The sequence below is a fragment of the Nanorana parkeri genome, unplaced genomic scaffold, assembly GCF_000935625.1.
Source record: "Nanorana parkeri isolate BGI_ZX_2015 unplaced genomic scaffold, ASM93562v1 scaffold1221, whole genome shotgun sequence".
Taxonomy (NCBI): domain Eukaryota; kingdom Metazoa; phylum Chordata; class Amphibia; order Anura; family Dicroglossidae; genus Nanorana; species Nanorana parkeri.
The window spans coordinates 259,077-271,989 of NW_017307489.1; the positions used below are offsets into that span (position 1 = coordinate 259,077).

Genomic DNA, 12,913 nt, shown 5'->3' on the forward strand with positions numbered 1-12,913 from the left:
AGGTAAGTCGCCAGGATCGCTTCTGTTGTAAAGCCGACAGTCGGCTCTACAAGTTTAAACAGAGTCCCGGCGGCAAAAGTCACCGGGAGTCTGTTTAAACAGCCCCGATGCTGGCGACGTACACTGTACGTCGTGAGTCACGAAGGGGTTAATTGTCACCTGTCCATGAGATGAGTATATGTCTACCCTTCCTTATCAGTACGGCCGTACAAACATAAGAGACTCCCAGCCTGTAAATTGCGATCGAGACGGCATTGAGTTGGTCTTGTATACCTTTATTTCCTCACTACGGGGTCAGTGTTTAATGCTTGAACCTGCTCCTAAATTCATATGCTCCTGTCTCCAAACGGACATCCTAATGGACTGTAATCTATAATACGCATTATGTCTATCTCAGGGGTCAGTAACCTTAAACACTAAAAGAGCCATTTGGACCCTTTTCCCACAGAAAAGAAAACACCGGGAGCCACAAAACCCCTTTGACATCTAAAATGAAGATAACACTGCAGATATTGTTTTTTTACCTTTATGCTATGTATAGCATGTATATAGGTATATGTGGGCTTAGTAACACACTGGACTCAGGGCTTAGTAACGCACTGGACCATAGATCCTGCACAGCCCATCTGAGACTCTCTATGGTGGGCTCTGCAGGGCCTCATGTGGGCTGGTCGCCGGGGTCACTTTCCCTCCTCCTCTTACCTGCTGCTGCTGCTGGGGCCTGGCCTCCTCCACCCCCTACCCTGTCACCTCTGCCATGCCGCCCCTGGTACAGCTGATACTCATGCCCTCGTACCCCCCTGATGGCTGTGTTCTATCAAAGTTTGTGACTACGTTACAATGTGTGACCGGTGATGTGGTCACACATTTCAATGTAATCCCGCCCAGTTTTTTGGCGGTGGAATGTGTGATCGCCAATAGGTCAAGCATTCCAGCTGTTCCAGGGCAGATCGGCATCGGAGATCGTATGTGCAGGAGAACCGATCTGCCCTGGAACAGCTGTTCGGTCCTGAAATGTCACTTCTATCCGACTCTGTGAGTGCGATCTCACATTCCACCCCACTCACAAAGTCGGATAGAAGTGACATTTCGGATAGAAGTGACATTTCAGGACCGAACAGCTGTTCCAGGGCAGATCGGTTCTCCTGCACATACGATTTGCGATGCCAATCTGCCCTGGAACAGCTGAGAAAGCGTTGGAATGCTTGACCTATTGGTGGTCACACATTTCACCACCAAAAAACTGGGCGGGATTACATTGAAATGTGTGACCACGTCACTGGTCACACATTCCAACCTAGTCACAAACTTTGATAGAACAGAGGCCCTGTCTAATCATTTAATCAGAGAAATAGATTATAAAATAGGGCCCAGGACCAGACCTCACTGGGCCCCCCCAACAGCCTCAGGCCAGAGCGGTAGTTCCACCCCCGGACAGGGAGCCGCAGCAGAGGGATGAAAGAGCCGCATGCGGCTCCGGAGCCACGGGTTGCTGACCCCTGGTATATCTGCTACTACTCTGCTGTGAACTATTCACTTTGATACTATATAGCAAAAGGAACACGGCTGATTTTGTGGAGTGCTACAAAATAACATCATATGGAAGGATATATTCTTATGTAAACACAGACACACCACCTGTTGATCCACAGTCTCTGGATTTGCATTACTCGTGGAGGGTAATTATAACACACACCATCAACCTTTGAATTGAGCCATTGTAGGGAAAGCTTATTTTAAAGAATTGTAAATGTTAGTCCTGTGTGGTTTTTTGTATACAATTTTCTATGAAATTAAAATATTGATGTGATATAATTACATTGCTTGATACTTTGATTACTATAGTGTTATTTATTTAGCCCCATGGTGGGATCTCCTCTTGCTTGAGGGAACCAACGTTTTTTATACATTATCTAGGAGACCCAGGAGCGTTTTATTAATCTTTGCAACCCCATTACCAAAGGCAAACATAGGCATGCAAAAACACACACAACATTTGAGGTAAATTACACACTTATCTTCAGATGGACATGGAAGTATAATCCACACATTTTGAAAGGACCTCTCCCCTACTTGTTGGCTATGATGGGGTACACCAAACACCTTCTTCTCTTCTATGTTCTTTCACAACAACTGCAGCACAAGCAACAGCCACACCAAAACCATGCAAGTCTGACATTTCAGCAACAGAAATAGTAGAAACCTAAACAATTCAAAGTCTAATCTGCACTGCAAACACACACCCTTTGAGGGATAGGCTTTATTTATTAGGTTTGACTTGAGCCCTAATATATCTTTTTAAATAGGACTGTTTTCCTGAACCTTGACCCCAACAGTTCTCTAGATATACAGTCTGAATGTAACCAAATGTGTGTAATCCACTTGTTGAGATTTCCTATGCATTCCCTGTAATGTGATATACACTATATGGACACATACAGTATTTATGGACACTTAACCATCACATATATTTATATGACCCAATGTTTGTCAACACCCCTGCAGAATATTGTTCAGGTGTATAAGTGAGGGGTACTGGTAATCCTGTGGAATACAAATAATTTTAGACAATTGTGCGTTTCACTCTATATTAATGCCTACTGATTTTGGAATGGGATGTCCAACAAGCTCATATAAGTTGGATGGTCAGGTGGCCTTAGAGTGTACTTTCTAAGGTCTGTCCACTTCTAAAGAGATGCAGACTGGTTTGCAGCTTTTCTTGTTACAATGCTAAGATGAATGAAGGTAGACCTTCCCACTCAGAAATCAGTTTGAGAAAGGATATGCTGAAACACAGCAATTTCTTCAGGAAATAGGAAGGTATGAATCAGCAAAAAGTGTGCTAAAGTCTTTACAATGCATATATTTTATGTAGATATTATAATGGTGTTATTTTATCTCCAGACTACAAAGGTAGCTTTAAGTGTTTTGTGTATTAAAGTGTATTTCAACCATGCAGCAATGTAGGCTCCCGAAAAAAGGACTCTCCAACTCTGCATGATGTGCCCATGAACTTAATTTAGTAAAAGGGGCCATTCTTTTTTTTTATTTGCTGCAGCAATTAGCTAGAGAAGGTGGGAGGTATTGTTTGTGGGGGGAGTCCCTGGCCAGCAAACTGCTTGAAATATACTTTCCAAAAACCCCAGGAGGTGTTCAGAATAAAAACAAATCTATTTAAAAAAAAGGTTAGGCTTGCTGTGGGGATAGGTCAGCAACAGCATGTTAAATAGTTCTTTTTCTTTTCTTTGACATGTTGACAAAATTAGGGAGCAGTCTTCCAATAAGGAAGGTGGCGTTGGTGCCCCTTTAAGAGTCTCACCACAAACAGGAGCTCAGCCACAAGTTCTGCAACTGGCATTTTTGGCATATTAAGCTTCTAATGGTGGTGTCCCAATGCCTGCTGTAACCCCCTGTGTGGTTTTCGAGGCCCTGGAATCCAGCACGTAGCCCTATGGCTCTCTCTCTCTGTGGCTCCCTGCATCCTTGGCAGGGTCCATTCCCTTTTGGGCACTTTGCACAATGGCAGCAGGATCCTGGGAGCTGGGATGCTCTCTGCATTCCCTCACATGACACTGAAATTAAGCCAGTGCTCTTAGGTTGAATGATATCTGCCCAACAGTAGAAGTGTAGTCCTGGCCTGACGTCATCAGGGAAAGAGAGCAAAATGGGATGGGGGTGTTAACAGAACTGCCATTGACATTCACTGCAGGGGGGGATTAATTAAGAGCACTGCCACTGAACACCAATGCAAGGAAGGATTAACAACACTGTCACTGCCCATCAAGGCAGTGAGGGATTACCAGCATTACCACTGACCACTAATGCAGGGTAGTGGGATGTAACAGCACTGCCACTGACTAGCAATGCAGGGGAGGGTGTAAGGTTGTTACCAGCACTGCCACTGACCATCAATGTAGGGAGGGCTTACCAGCAAACTTAAAGTGAAAGTAAAAAAACAGGATCATAAACACTATTAAGAAAAAATAATACCTTGATAGGGCGATATAAAAAGGAGGTAAAGGACAACTGTGCCTGTGGTAATTACTCTCCTGCTACCCTTGTGCAGCCCCAATCCGGTGATATTTACTGTGTGGCTTGGCTCAGAGCTGCACAGCCTTTCATTCAAAAAATGCAATGCTTCTGACCCATTCTTACTTATGAGAGAGCTGTACTCATGGCAGTCCCAACATTCCTTGGGGCTGTCCCCTAATCTTGGCAACATGTCTAACATGGCACTCAGCTGGCTGTGACCAGACTGCAGTGAATATCCAGATTTAGGGGGGTCTGGTATGACACAGGCAGAGCAAAGCAGTTGTGCAGTTTGTAACAGAATCTGGGTATGCAGTATACATTGTGTGGCGGTGAGTGCAAGATTGCACAGTATGCATCTCTGCAGTGGGAGGGGGCAATGTCCACGACTGGGGTTATGAGTGCTGGTGAGAGGGCTCATACGCACCTAAGAAGTTAGAGGGAATGCTAGTTTTGCCATCCCTCCCACCTCCAGGGTAAGTAGCTCTGTTGACATTACCTCTAGGGTAGAAATACAAAGCAATAAAGGCATCCAAAATAATTAAAATGAATGTGCCTGGCATTAGACTACCCTGTCTGTGTGTGCAAGCAGTGGTGTTGCTACAGTGGACCACTTGCCCCTCCTGTACAGTCTATGATTCAGCCTGACCTTGGTGGGCAGAGTACCTCTGGCCTTGACTGGTCTGTGACAAATTGGCAGTGCATATGTGGTAAGAAGCTTACAGCATTTTCTACAACAAAATGACACCACTACCATGCCAGCAGATGCAACCTTTATCAGAGGCTGGAACCTAGGGAGAAACACAAGCTCCATTTTACTTCCTATATTTCTTGTTTACAATAACTATAGGATAAAAGACAGTAGATATGTCCTCTCGGTTGGCCTGCTTTATTATTATTTAGTACCCTGAATTTCAGTTTCACAAACACCTGTTATATTTTGTATTTTCCAGGAGAAATAGTGTGCTTGATTTACTAATGGAATAGAGCATGTTCACTTTGTGAATTTTGTGTTCACTTTGCTTAGTAAATGAGGCAAGGTGGTGTTCACGTCAATTGTAAAATCATGTGTAATCAATAGTTTTGTTTTTTAATTTCCCTATCACGTGATTAGGTATTCAAAGTGAACACAGCTTTACTCTACTTACTAAGCTAAGTGAACAGGTTCTTCTCCCTCAGTAAATCAAGCCCATTGCCATTTTGAAAGACAAATAAAGAATACGTTGTTACGCAATGAAACAATGGTTCTATCAAGCACTGGGTTCTCTCTTTTACTGAAGCCTTTACAGACACATGCCCAGCAGCAAGTTTTTAGATGCCCGCCTACAGAAACATAGTTCAATACCTTAACCACTAGAAGACCGGGGTTTTTACACCCACTTCCTTGCCAGGCCATTTTTCAGCATTCAGCTCTGCAGTACATTGACATTTATTCCGTCATGTAACGCTGTACTGAAATTAATTTTACAAATTTTTGGGGGGACAGATAGAGCTTTCTTTTGGTGGTATTTAATCATCACTGCGGAGTTCATATTGTTTACTCTATTAAGGAAAAATTACTGAAAATTTTGAAAAAAACCACTGTTTTTTTATACATTATGTTAGGAAACATTTATTATTTTTGTTGTAAAATATAAAAGATGGGGTCACATCAGTTAAATAGACACCAAACATCTCAAGCCTTAAAATTGCGCGCACCCGCGAAATCGCAAAGAATCATCGCCATACCCAAAATTGGCCAAAGATGATGCTTTAAAAGCTTTTATTGTTCATCGGTTTAGTGTTATCAGTGACTGATGGCCCTAGAATTTTTGCTCACACTCTGACGTACGTGGTGATATGTAACATGTGCGGTGTAATGTGGGTACACCCAACACATGTTTGTGTGTGTATGTGGGGCGGAGGACAATTTTGTTGTTGGGTTTTGTTTTTTTTTACTTTTTCACTTAAAAGAGAACTATGGGGTAAGTGTTTTTCCCCATAGTTCTCTTAAGGGTCACAGGAGGACATATACTAGCGTCAACCCGTCACCCAAAGCTCAGTATATCGCAAGCTACAGCTCGAGGTATAATGAGACCGCCGCAGCCGGGACGGATCCCGACATGACTGTCGAGATCCACCCAGCTGCGTGAGTGACAGCTGACTCTGCCTATCTAGAGACCAAGCCAGCGGTACCCGCCCCCTCCCTCGTCCGTTCCTCCAGTCAGCGCAGGAGGATCGGAGTGGGGAAGGGGAATCCCTGCAGGGAGCCGTGACTGACAGTCACGGCTCTCTGCAGGAACATGATCGAAAAGTGAGCGAGCAACGCTATGTGTTTGCTCATTTCCCGATCTATTGAGAAAACGTGTGACAGTTTCATTGTCACAAGTCGGCTCGAAATATGAAGGGGAAGTGATTTTCACTCACCTCATAGTTCTCCTTTAACCACTTCAAGACCAGGTGTTTAGACCCCCTTCCTGGCAGGGCCATTTTTCAGTATTCAGCTCTGACTTTATTGTTATCCTATAGGGGGCTAAGAAGCCCCCTAGGTGATAGAAAGAGGATGTGACAGGACCTCTTTAAGATCCCTAATGTCTACTAAGGACTCACAAAGACGCTGATGAAGCAGAGATCACTAGCTTTTCCCGCTGGTGTGCGCCCCCTCGGTGTGCACGAGTGGGCGGGGCTAAAAGAAAATGTTTAAACGCCTGCTCACATTCAAGAAGCTCTTAAAGAGGAACTCCAGAAAATCTAAATATTAATCCTTGCAGTGGGGCTACCCCCATACTGCAAGAGTTAACTGCTCATTTCAGTCTCACCTGATCCTTAGTCCTGTTGCAGTGGCCACTCACCTCTCTCCCCCTTCACTCTGGCAGTGAAATATCCCTCAGTCTCCTCATATCCAATGCTGCTGCAGTAGATGTGATGATGTCACAGGTCCTTAGACCGCTGCAACCTGGGGGAGAAGAGGCTGCAGGGACTGGTCTAGCAGCCAAGTGGGACTGAGGATCAGGGTATATTTTCTTTATTTTAACCCCCAGGCCAAAATGAGCAGTTAACTCTTGCAGTGCAGAGGAAGCCTCACTGCAAGGGTTCATTTTTACATTTCCTGGAGTTCTTTACATTCTTGACATTAGACCTGTAGTTTTTTTCCCATAGGCTTTGCTTCACCTTCACTGCAAACAGTAACATACCAGTCAAGAAAATACAGGATATCACAATTGTCACACCTGTTGCTTTTCCTTTTTTTTTTTTTAACTATGCTGCAATAACAAAGATGCTGTGTTAATACTCCTTATCCACAAGATGGCACCACTTATCACATTGAAAAAAACATTGATGACAGATAGATTACTGATTTCAAATAATAGGGAATGGTGCTATCAAAGTATCAGCATAGGCTTTACAGTGCTGGATCTACCGGTAGCTGTATGCTCATAAAAAGTGCACATCATGAACTGATCCCAAACATTATACTGTACTAGGCTACATTTTAGAATATCTGTGGGAGAATATTATGGGCTACTAATATTAGGTTAGGTAATATTAGGTTAGACTTCAGGCTGGTCTTATTTATAGGTCTGGCTTTTAAAGTAATCAGTAATCTTATACAAAGACAGCAGCTTGCTTTTTTGGAAATATATTAAAAGAACACGTTTGGCTTTGAGGAAGTTGCAAAAGCGGTATTGTGGCAGAAGAAAGGAGGTGTTGTGGTAGGAGTAGAAATGATAAAGCTGGTAGGAGTAGAAATGATGAAGCTGAGAAAAAGTAAACAGGCAAGAAAGGCTTTGAAAAAAAAAAGGTGATGACATTGCCAGAGAAGATCTCTGGTTCTAAAAGCACAATGCAATGGTATGTGCTACGCGTACTACTCAGGGGCAAGGAGAAACCTGCTTGGCAAATTAACCACTTCATGACTGAGGCCTTTTTTAAATTTTTTGTACCCATGTTATATTCCCCATTTTAGGCCTGAAAATTACTTAAAACCCCCCAACATTATATATTTTCTGAATGCCAAGACCCTATAGAATAAAATGGTGGTAGTTGCAAATGTTTATGTTGCGCAATATTAGCGCAACTCCTTATTAAACCCCAATATTTAGTGAAAAATTTAATTAAATGCCCCAAAACACAACAAAATACCCATTTTTTTAATGAAATATAAAAGATGAGGTTACAACGAGTAAAACGATACCCAACATGCCCAGGTTACAATCCCGTGAGCACGCGCGTCCCCACGTAAACACGCGTCGGGTGCGCCTACCTATGAAAACGACGAACGCGCTACACATGTTGGGTATCGCCGCGCACGCCGGAGTGAGAGCAATAATTCTAGGGCCAGTATTTTGGGGTATCTCTAAATTGATGACCTGTGGGGGCTTTTAAAGCGTCTTCTATGGACTTTTTGGGGTACTGCAGTTTGTTGCCGTTTCACGGACGCACACAATTTGTTACCTGGGCATGTTGGGTATCGTTTTACTCGTTGTAACCTCATCTTTTATATTTCATTAAAAAAATGGGTATTTTGTTGTGTTTTGGGGCATTTAATTAAATTTTTCACTAAATGTTGGGGTTTAATAAGGAGTTGCGCTAATATTGCGCAACATAGAAATTTGCAACTACCACCATTTTATTCTATAGGGTCTTGGCATTCAGAAAATATATAATGTTTGGGGGTTTTAAGTCATTTTCCGGCCTAAATGTGGAATATAACATGGGTGCAATTTTTTTTTTTTAAAAGGCCTCAGTCATGAAGGGGTTAAAGTAAGCAAAAAACAGCCCAGCTCCAGCTAACAAGTTTTTTTTAACTTCTTTATTTATCCAGAAAATGTCATACATTTGCAAAATACAGCTGTAATTCATCCCAATACTGTGCTTTTGACAGAACATCAGATTTAGAATAAGTGGAAGGAAGCAGAGAAGAAAGGAGAGAAAGGTACAAATGAGCTTTGTAATATTACATGTCACTGTATACAAAAATATACATGGGTATGAAAATGTATATTCATGGTCACAAAATACAGCATGTTAAACCATGCCCAGAAGAAAGCGGTGAGTTAAACATACAAAATGGGCAATTATTTTCTATAATACTGATCATAAAGACAACAATAAAAAATGTAAGTAAAAATCAATATGTTGAATAAAGTTCTCCCAATTATTCCAGTTTTTGTTGATGTTTTTTTGTGATTTCAACTATATTCTCTCCAAAGCCTAAATATTGGTAATCTCTTTTGCATCTATTCTTTATTAGATGGACGATCTGTGACTTTCTGTAATTTAATATCATTTTTGCAGTATTAAGTATAATATATATAATATCATGTTTGTAAAAATTTGTAAGTTGTGCAGCCAGCAAACAAGTATTTTCCTGCTGGGTTGCGCCAGCCTGTGTCAGGGCTTGTCGCTGCTGAGCCAGTGCCTCCTAATGGCGGGGCTGCACCTGCCCATTAGCTAAGGCCAGCTGCTTAATCAGCTCCTCCATGGTTGTGGACTTTAGCGCAGCCTTAGCCCAGGACATGCAAATGGTACGCCGCCTTTAAATGTCAGTTTTTCACAGAAAAGACCACTTGCGAAAGATAGCATCCTGCCCGCATTCTCCACCACTTGTGAAGTTGGGGAGCTCACAGAGCACTCGCACAGAGGGTTTTGCTTTTATTTTCCTCTGCAGGGCAGCCAAAAACAGTAAACACAAATATACACTTATCTTCAAGTAAAAGTCTGTATCTTCAGCACAAATAACAAAACATAAATGTGTCTCACCGACTTGTTGTACAACAATTCCCAAACCTGGGGAAATCCCTTCCCAGGAATATTAGTTCTGAAGCACAGCAGCACAGCAATCTAGCAGGACTCTAACTAGCCACACTGTTTCCTCAACTCACACACTCCACTCTGGTGTTGCTTTTAAACTGCTTCCGGTGGCAGGAAGATTAACCCTCTGGTGGCCCTTAAGGGGACCAAAACCCAAAGAGTGGGAAATAGATCGGCCTTCAACCCCCAAGCCTTGTCGTCCTCTACAATTTACTGTGTATCCATAGACTAAGTAACGAGTTCAGACTGCGGTCAATAATGAAGAGAAGAAAAGGTTAATAACAAACTGCTTGGGGAGTATTTTGTGAATAGTTTAGGAGCGATCACCACTATAATGAATATTATCCTATTTGATCACTAGATGGCAATATTCCATTAGAAGTAACAAAAGTTGGTGTAAAAATTCACCTTCACCTTCATTTTGCTAATTCCCTCATTTTATTTTTCATAGTATTTGAGGTTGAATAAAGACATTAGTCCATCAAGTCCAACCTATTAGGATCTCATTCTAGGAGTACCCGTACCCCTGTATATTACGGTCCCTTAAGAAATCGTCCAAAAGTTTCTTGAACAATTCCACATTATTTGCTGAAATCACCGCCTGTGGCAGTGAGTTCCAGACCCTAACTGATCTTACTGTGAAGAACCCCCTTCGCCCCTTGTGCTGGAATTTTTTTTCCACCAATTTTAGGTGATGGCCTCTAGTTTTTGTAACGGAGTTAATTTTAAACAGTTTATCGCTAATGTTGCTACCACCATTAAACATTTTGTACATGGAAATCATATCCCCCCTTAATCTCCTCACCTCTAATGTGAACATGTTTAAATTTAGTAGCCTCGTCTCGTAGCTCTGGTCCTCCATACCCCTAATTAGTTTGGTTGCCCTTCGCTGGACTTTTTCCAACTCAAGGACATCTTTTCTTAGTACTGGTGACCAGAACTGGACCGCGTACTCCAGATGAGGTCGAACCAATGATCTATAAAGTGGCAAAATTATAGACTTGTCCCTGCAATACATCCCCTTTTTAATACAGGACAAGACCCTGCTAGCTTTGTTTACAGCAGCCTGGCACTGCAAACTACCTTTCAGTTTGTGGTCTACAATGACCCCCAAATCCTTCTCCATTTCTGACTTCCCCAGCGGCATACCCATAATTGTATAACCCATTTGTTTATTTTTAATTCCAAAGTGCATTACTTTGCATTTATCGACATTAAACCTCATCTGCCACATTAATGCCCACTCCCCTATTTTATCCAGGTCCTCCTGTAATGTTATAGTGTCTAAGTCCGTGTCTATTACCCTCCCAATTTTGGTGTCATCCGCAAACACGGAAATATCGCTGTTAACACCCTCCCCGATGTCATTAATAAATAAGTTGAACAATATGGGACCCAGCACAGAACCCTGAGGCACACCGCTCATTACATGCTCATGCTCATGCTTTTTTATTTTTATTTAATACCCTTTTATAGCATCCTTCCCTCCAAGGCGAGAATGGCGTGCTGGCTGCAGACTCCTGGCAAATGAATGTCAAATATCAATGGTAGGCAACCTTAGCACGCCAGCTGTTGTGAAACAACAAGGCCCATGAGGCATTACAAGACTGACAGCCACAGACATGACTCCCAGAGGCAGAAGGATGATGGGATTTGTACTTTCACCACAGCTGGAGTGCCGAGGTTGCCTATTCCTGCCGTATATCCATACATCCCAACTTTCTGAGATAGGAAAATGTGACACCTTTTACTCTCCTCATGATTTCTTTCTTGATAGTAAATTCTGTAAAATGACATTACTTATGTAGCGCTCACCCCCAAAGGAACCACCAGAAAAGCCCAGGTATTTTTATCCCCAAGCCAAAAGGAACCGCCCAAAACAGGATCCACAGCACACCAACACACCTTGGAGAGTTTTATAAGCAGCTTTACTGAGTAAATATATATCGATTCTGTCAGGCACTGCATATAGAGACACAGTAATTGAAAGAACAACAGTCACCAGTTTACAGTGAGTATTCAGACACTGATCAACCGCAGCTATCTATATGCTGAGGTGTACAGCACTGAACTATCTCAGAACTGCAGTATCTTTGACTTGGAGCACTTGGTTATTAATACACAAGTCCCAATTCATCTGAAACTCTCTATACTACTGGCCAGTAGCAATAAGCTAGGCTAGCCATTGTTGAGGCCCATGATGTGTTGAAGATGTAAATTGCAGAAACAACACAAATTGGCCAAAGGCCTCTCGCCATTTCCCAGTCAGTCTTGCAGAGATGATGTCCGTCAGTGAGAGACAGATGACCCCTTGCCCTCAAGGCAACACTTTTGCTGCTCCTGAGGTCATCTGCTTTCTCCTTGAAGGCGATCTCTGGTCACAGGAAGATGCTGGTGAACTTTATCTGTAAATGTTTGTGGACCTCTCACAGACTGTTAGGCCCTCTTGGATCTCTCTCTCTCTCTCTCTCTCTCTCTCCCTGCACCGGCTCGGCTGCTTGTCCAGGCTGCGATATCCCAACTGTATCATCAGTGATGCTGCATCCCGCTGGAGCAATCATTCAAACGGCCCTGAGTGCAACAGACCAGGATGGAGCCCCTCTTTTTCTGAAGGGTCTTTAGCCGCTCTCCTTTTCAGAGCAGACAGAGTCTGTGGGCCCTCTGCGTCAGCCGCACAGGTCTCTCTCCTTCCCTCAGTTCTCCCGAACTGCCAGCTCAGCAGCCCCAGCCCAGACTCACTGCTTCTCCCTAGACACACAGCCTCCTGGGAATTGCAGTCTGCACACCCTCTCACAGCACGGCTTGTCTCAGTCTTTGCACTGCAATTCCCACAAGTCTCTGCATCACAGGCCAATTAACTATTTACAATCAGAATATTAGTTATCCACGTAGCAACATATGTATTTAGGGGCTACATTTAAAATGTCTCTAGGACTCTCCTGTGGAGCTGCTTTTGACTTCATTACATGGGCTCTTTGTATGGGCTATCCTCTAATATGTCTAAAATTGAAGTGAGTAGTTTCTGTATTGGAGGTATAATTTCTACCTCAGAAATAAACTCAGGCAATCCCCTAATTCTTAAATTATTCTT

At 42.8% G+C, this 12,913-nt stretch overlaps 1 protein-coding gene across 1 annotated transcript in view; it reads right to left on the reverse strand.

Annotated features, from left to right (window-relative positions):
* Positions 1-8,332, reverse strand: part of SYPL1 (synaptophysin like 1) — a 43,013-nt gene extending 34,681 nt beyond the window's left edge. The window contains exon 1 of the mRNA XM_018568628.1: positions 8,320-8,332. The gene's annotated coding sequence lies outside the window, so the exon portion shown is untranslated. The remainder of the gene's footprint in view (positions 1-8,319) is intronic.
* Between the last annotated feature and the right edge of the window lie 4,581 nt (positions 8,333-12,913).